Source organism: Gavialis gangeticus, unplaced genomic scaffold (genome assembly GCF_001723915.1).
Source record: "Gavialis gangeticus isolate Ggan-Ray unplaced genomic scaffold, GavGan_comp1, whole genome shotgun sequence".
NCBI lineage: Eukaryota > Metazoa > Chordata > Crocodylia > Gavialidae > Gavialis > Gavialis gangeticus.
Window position 1 is genome coordinate 3,132,111 of NW_017729002.1, and position 4,828 is coordinate 3,136,938.

Here is a 4,828-nt window from a genome sequence, read left to right on the forward strand (position 1 = left end):
TGTAACTTTGCTTTTGGCACACAGGAGGAAAGACTGAAAAATTTCCCATCTATCCTGTACTTGATGCCGATGCCATATGGCAGTCAGGGATAACCATCTTGATCGCAAAAAAGATGGAAAACAGAATTGATGCGATCATGCAGCCCTGCTTGACGCTGTTTTGAATGGCAAAGGGTTTGATAGCTGAGCCACTGCATAGGATGGAGGCAGTCATCTGGTCTTACATTTTACATAAGGCGGCTGTTGCACATCGGCAACTACACAGATCTTGGCAGAGGAGAAACTTGTGTCCAGTGGCAAGCAGATCCAAGACAACAGGGATTACTCTTCCACTGCAGCTTTCTTCTGCCTTCACCGCCATCGAGAAGTATGCCTTCTGCATCTACCCTGCTACACCGTTGAGGTCTTTGTGTCATACTGAACTGCTTTTCATCTGATACCTCAACTTTGACCATACCACCATGAGTGAACCTACCAGGAGTACAAGACTCCACACGGTGTTACTCTTAGGGTCACTGGTACAAGCAAGCTCTCCACCGCATCAAGGTGGCAGTCCATGGTGAGGACTATACACACCTCTACTGATACACCCTAGGGCAGGGGTGGGCAAAATGCAGCCCGCGGGCCAGATGCTGCCTGCTAGGCCATTCTATCCAGCCCGCGGGGCCCCTAAAAATTTAGAAAATTAATATTTATCTGCCCCTGGCTGCTTGTCATGCAGCCCTTGATGGCTTGCCAAAACTCAGTAAGTGGCCCTCTGCCCAAAATAATTGCCCACCCCTGCCCTAGAGGCACACCCAAACAAGCATGCATTTGCAGAGGTGCGTGTTTGCTACAGTAAAAATAGCAGCAGCACAAATTGGTGCTGCTGCTTGTTGCCACTGCACAAGCCTCTACACATGGGGTTTGGTACGTGGCAAAATGCCCTACCAAGGCATGCTGGAGGGACAACTAGAGGTGGGGGAGATGCTCTGGCCAGCAACCAAAGCATCTTCCTGGAGGACCCAGCCTCCGCGCTTGCCAGTGCATACTTCTGGAGCATGCACCATGCTGCTTTTCTTTCTCATTTTTTTTTTTTGCTTCAGCTTTTTTTGGTACTGGAATCTCGCAGTATCAAACTTTGGCTCCTCATAGCCATCCTATGACTAATATACATATATATCTTTTTTTGGTCATTTCCAACTAGTAAACCCAAAAGGTATAGTACAAATTATTTCTTTCTAAGCATGGCAACTTCCATTTTGTGCTATTTAATTTCAGCTGATTTCTATTATTCAAGTCTGCTAGATCATCCAGTTCTTCCTGTGTGATATACTGAGTCTCCTTTGTATTGACAACGCCTTCCTAGTTTGTGTCGTCCGCAAATTTCATTTGTACACTTCTACTTTTTGGATCAGCCACATTAATTACAATATTAAATAAGAGTAGTTCTAATATAAATCTTTGAAGACCTTCACAAGTAACTTATCTCTAGCCCAGTTATTCCCTTTTCAGCAAAATCCATTGTTGTGTCCCCTTCAGCCAATTCCTTACCACTTTAAAAATCTTGTATTAATACACATCTTCTCTAGTTTAATTAATCATTTCCCTTGTGGCACTGTACCAGTGCTTCTCCTAAATTCAAGTGGATTAGATTTACTGCATTTCATTTGTCAAAAGAATTAGTTGTCAGACAAAGACATCGGGATCATCTGGCACAATCTACCTTTAGTAAAACTATGTTGCACTTTTCTATTTTCAATGTCTTTAATTATTCTTCCTGTCAAAGCTTTAGTATGTTACTGAGGTCAGATTATCATAGCTGCGCAGCTCACTTCTGGTTTTAGGATCTCTCTTACATTATTAGGGAGAGAATAGATGCTAGGAATTGTACAGGTAAACTTTAACTTCCGAGACACAGATTGGAGAACAAATCAACTAATAATGAAACAGCAGTTATTTCTATACTAAATTGTGCCTTTGGTGCAGTGACCCCTACATGCTGTTCTGGCAGCTGGAAACTGGAATGTCATAGGAATGTTCAAGCCATATTACTCTGCTGACTCCGATGTGCTTTGAGGACACCTCCTGTGCCAGAGGCTCCAGTGGGGGAAATCAGCTACGCACCTGCCAGGGACTCTACCTACATCAGAGTCACTACAGCAGAGGAATGTCCTGGAGCACTTCCTGGCTTTTTTTGGACTTTTCACCACAGCTAATAACAATGGGGTGGGGAAATAAAGAAACGGGAGAAATAACATCAGTGGGAGCAATATATACAAAATTCATCATATGAAAGTCATGACATTAATACTGCTTCCCTATTTTAACTAATCCTGCAGCTAACATTATGGTATCTTTTAGTATTAGACTATGCTTTAAAACTCCATGCACTGTCTAGTCACAATGGTAGAAGGGGAAAGGGCGTTAACTCATTTCAACCCTTTATAGCTGTGTTTCTCAGCCCATGGGTCATGACCCAAATGTGCGTCTCAAGAATGTATGAAAGGGTTGCGAACAAACTTTAAAAATGGATTTTCTTTTAAAGGAGAAAAACATGTGAAACCACAGCTTTTCCCTTGCCGGCTGTCAGAAATTCAGCCTGCAAGGGGCTGCTTGGGGCCCCCCATAGCCCACACATCCACCCCCTTGTCCACACACTGGGGGGCTTGAGCCTGGGGCATGGGGGTCAGGAGTGAGGGGCACAGTGTTGGGACTGGCCATCGATGTTTACAAATGGGTCCTGGTACAAAAAAGGTGGAGAACCATTGCTTTATAGGACTGAGCTTTATTTCCTATCTAATTTAATTTTACATGTGACAACCAATATGACCAACAGAGGACAGCAAATACATTTTATAATGATCAGAAGATTCTGAACTTCAGCTTGTCATCCTCATTCCACGGAGGGTATTAATTCGAGTGGCAAAAGTATGTTGCAAAAATTACTGCCAGCTCAGAAATGCCTTTTGTAATTATCTAAAGTGTTGTTTTAAATTCCAGAAAGATTATTTAGAAAGTGTTCTTTTAATCCACTTCTAAACAGGTATAATTACTAATGAAAATGTGTAAATGTTCAACAGTTAGCTCTATTTTTATGCCATTGCTTTTTCAGTAAAGAGGTAACTGGTAAATGTTAGAGGACAGTTAAGGGATACTTTAGAGAAACTTTGTGCATACTACTATGCGTCTTTCAGTACTTCAGTGATTAATAGCAATATTTTATAAACTACTAAAAACAAAGTGAGAGCATGGAGCCAGACACCAGCATCTTCATTGTACTTGATGCTGAGAAGATGGTGACGGGAAGGTTTTTAAAAATTGTATTGAAAATGTGAAGAATGAAAGCAAGAATTTCACCTACTCAATAGGAGGTTTATTATGAAAATCCAATTAACCAACAAAAGTTAAACATGTTTAAATCCTTTTGCCAAAACCTATTCATGATGGTTTCTACAGTAGTCATTGCTTTTCCTGGATAGTTTTTCTACATTAGGAATCCATTGCTATCAATAATAATAGCACTTCCACATCTATAGTTCCTTCTGGGAATCTTAGAATCCTTTACAAACATTAAGTCATGCAACATTTCGACACTTCTATGAGTTAAATAAAGTATTTTTAGTGCTTCATTGGGACTATTCAGATGAGTTCAGAAATGCTGAATGACTGGGTTGGAACACATCGGATAGATGTATGTAAAGCATATACGAGGTAAATATAAAGATTTATGAGAAAAAACAATAATAATTGACTCTATGTCACAGGAGTGTTGTTCATATTGCTTTACACAGGGCATTTATGACCTATTTTGTGAGTTGCTAAGCACCTTCAACTTCTGCTGAAGTCTTTGGCAAGCGACAGTGACAGCCTTTCACAGGATTGAGGCCCTAAATAGAGGCTGATCATGCACATTCCTATCCACCTGAGCAATAACAATTACAATAGCAATTTTGCATACATTTATCAGCAGTTGAAACGTGACCAAAGTTTGCAAGATGCATTAATGCAACTGAAGTTTGCAAGATGGCACCCACAGATCATATAGAAAATATTGCGTAAACATTTGCTAAGCTTAGAATACCCCTGTGATGTAGGCAAGCATTATTATCACTCTGCGTGTGTGTGTAATTTGTGTATTCCTCGTATTTGCTTTGTGCATGTGTCTGCTGGGAGGACAGACGGGGAAAAAGTAAACACAGGAGGCAGACATCTATAAACATTAGTAGAAAATGAAGAAAGGAGGTTACTGATTAGCTCTCCTCCATATGACACTCCTAGATCTTATCTGAGCAATGTGAGTTAAGTGCTTTGCCATTCTTCTTTTTTTAACTATTATCTGATCAGAGAGGCATGAAAAGCACTTTATTGCTCACTTGATTTTTTTTCTATGCTAGGAGCCCTCTGCAGGAAGTGAGGCTGAATTTCACAAGTCTTCCCTTTCTGACGTCTCCTGAATTTCTAGGAATGCCCCTTCCCTGTTACTATATTTGGAGGTAGTTTCTAGGGGGAAAAAGCCTTTTGAGAGGCTCCTGGGCTGAGCCCCCGGCCTGTGCAAGGACCCGCGCCCCCGCGGTCCCGGCCGCGGAGCCCGGCGGAGTTGCGAAGCCCGGTGCCGGCGATCCCAACTCCAGGCAGCGCTGCCTCTTTGTAACAATGTTGCAGAAATGAGCATGGAGGGGGAGAGGTGTCTGTGGCAACAATGCGTGGATCTTCTGTAGTTATCTCCGGGCGGCTGATTTGACTCCGGCACTTTTCTTTTTCTGTTTCAACGGAAGAGGATTTTTTTTTTATTTTTATTTTTTATTTATTTATTTATTTATTTTGCTTTTAATCTTTATGGATTTTT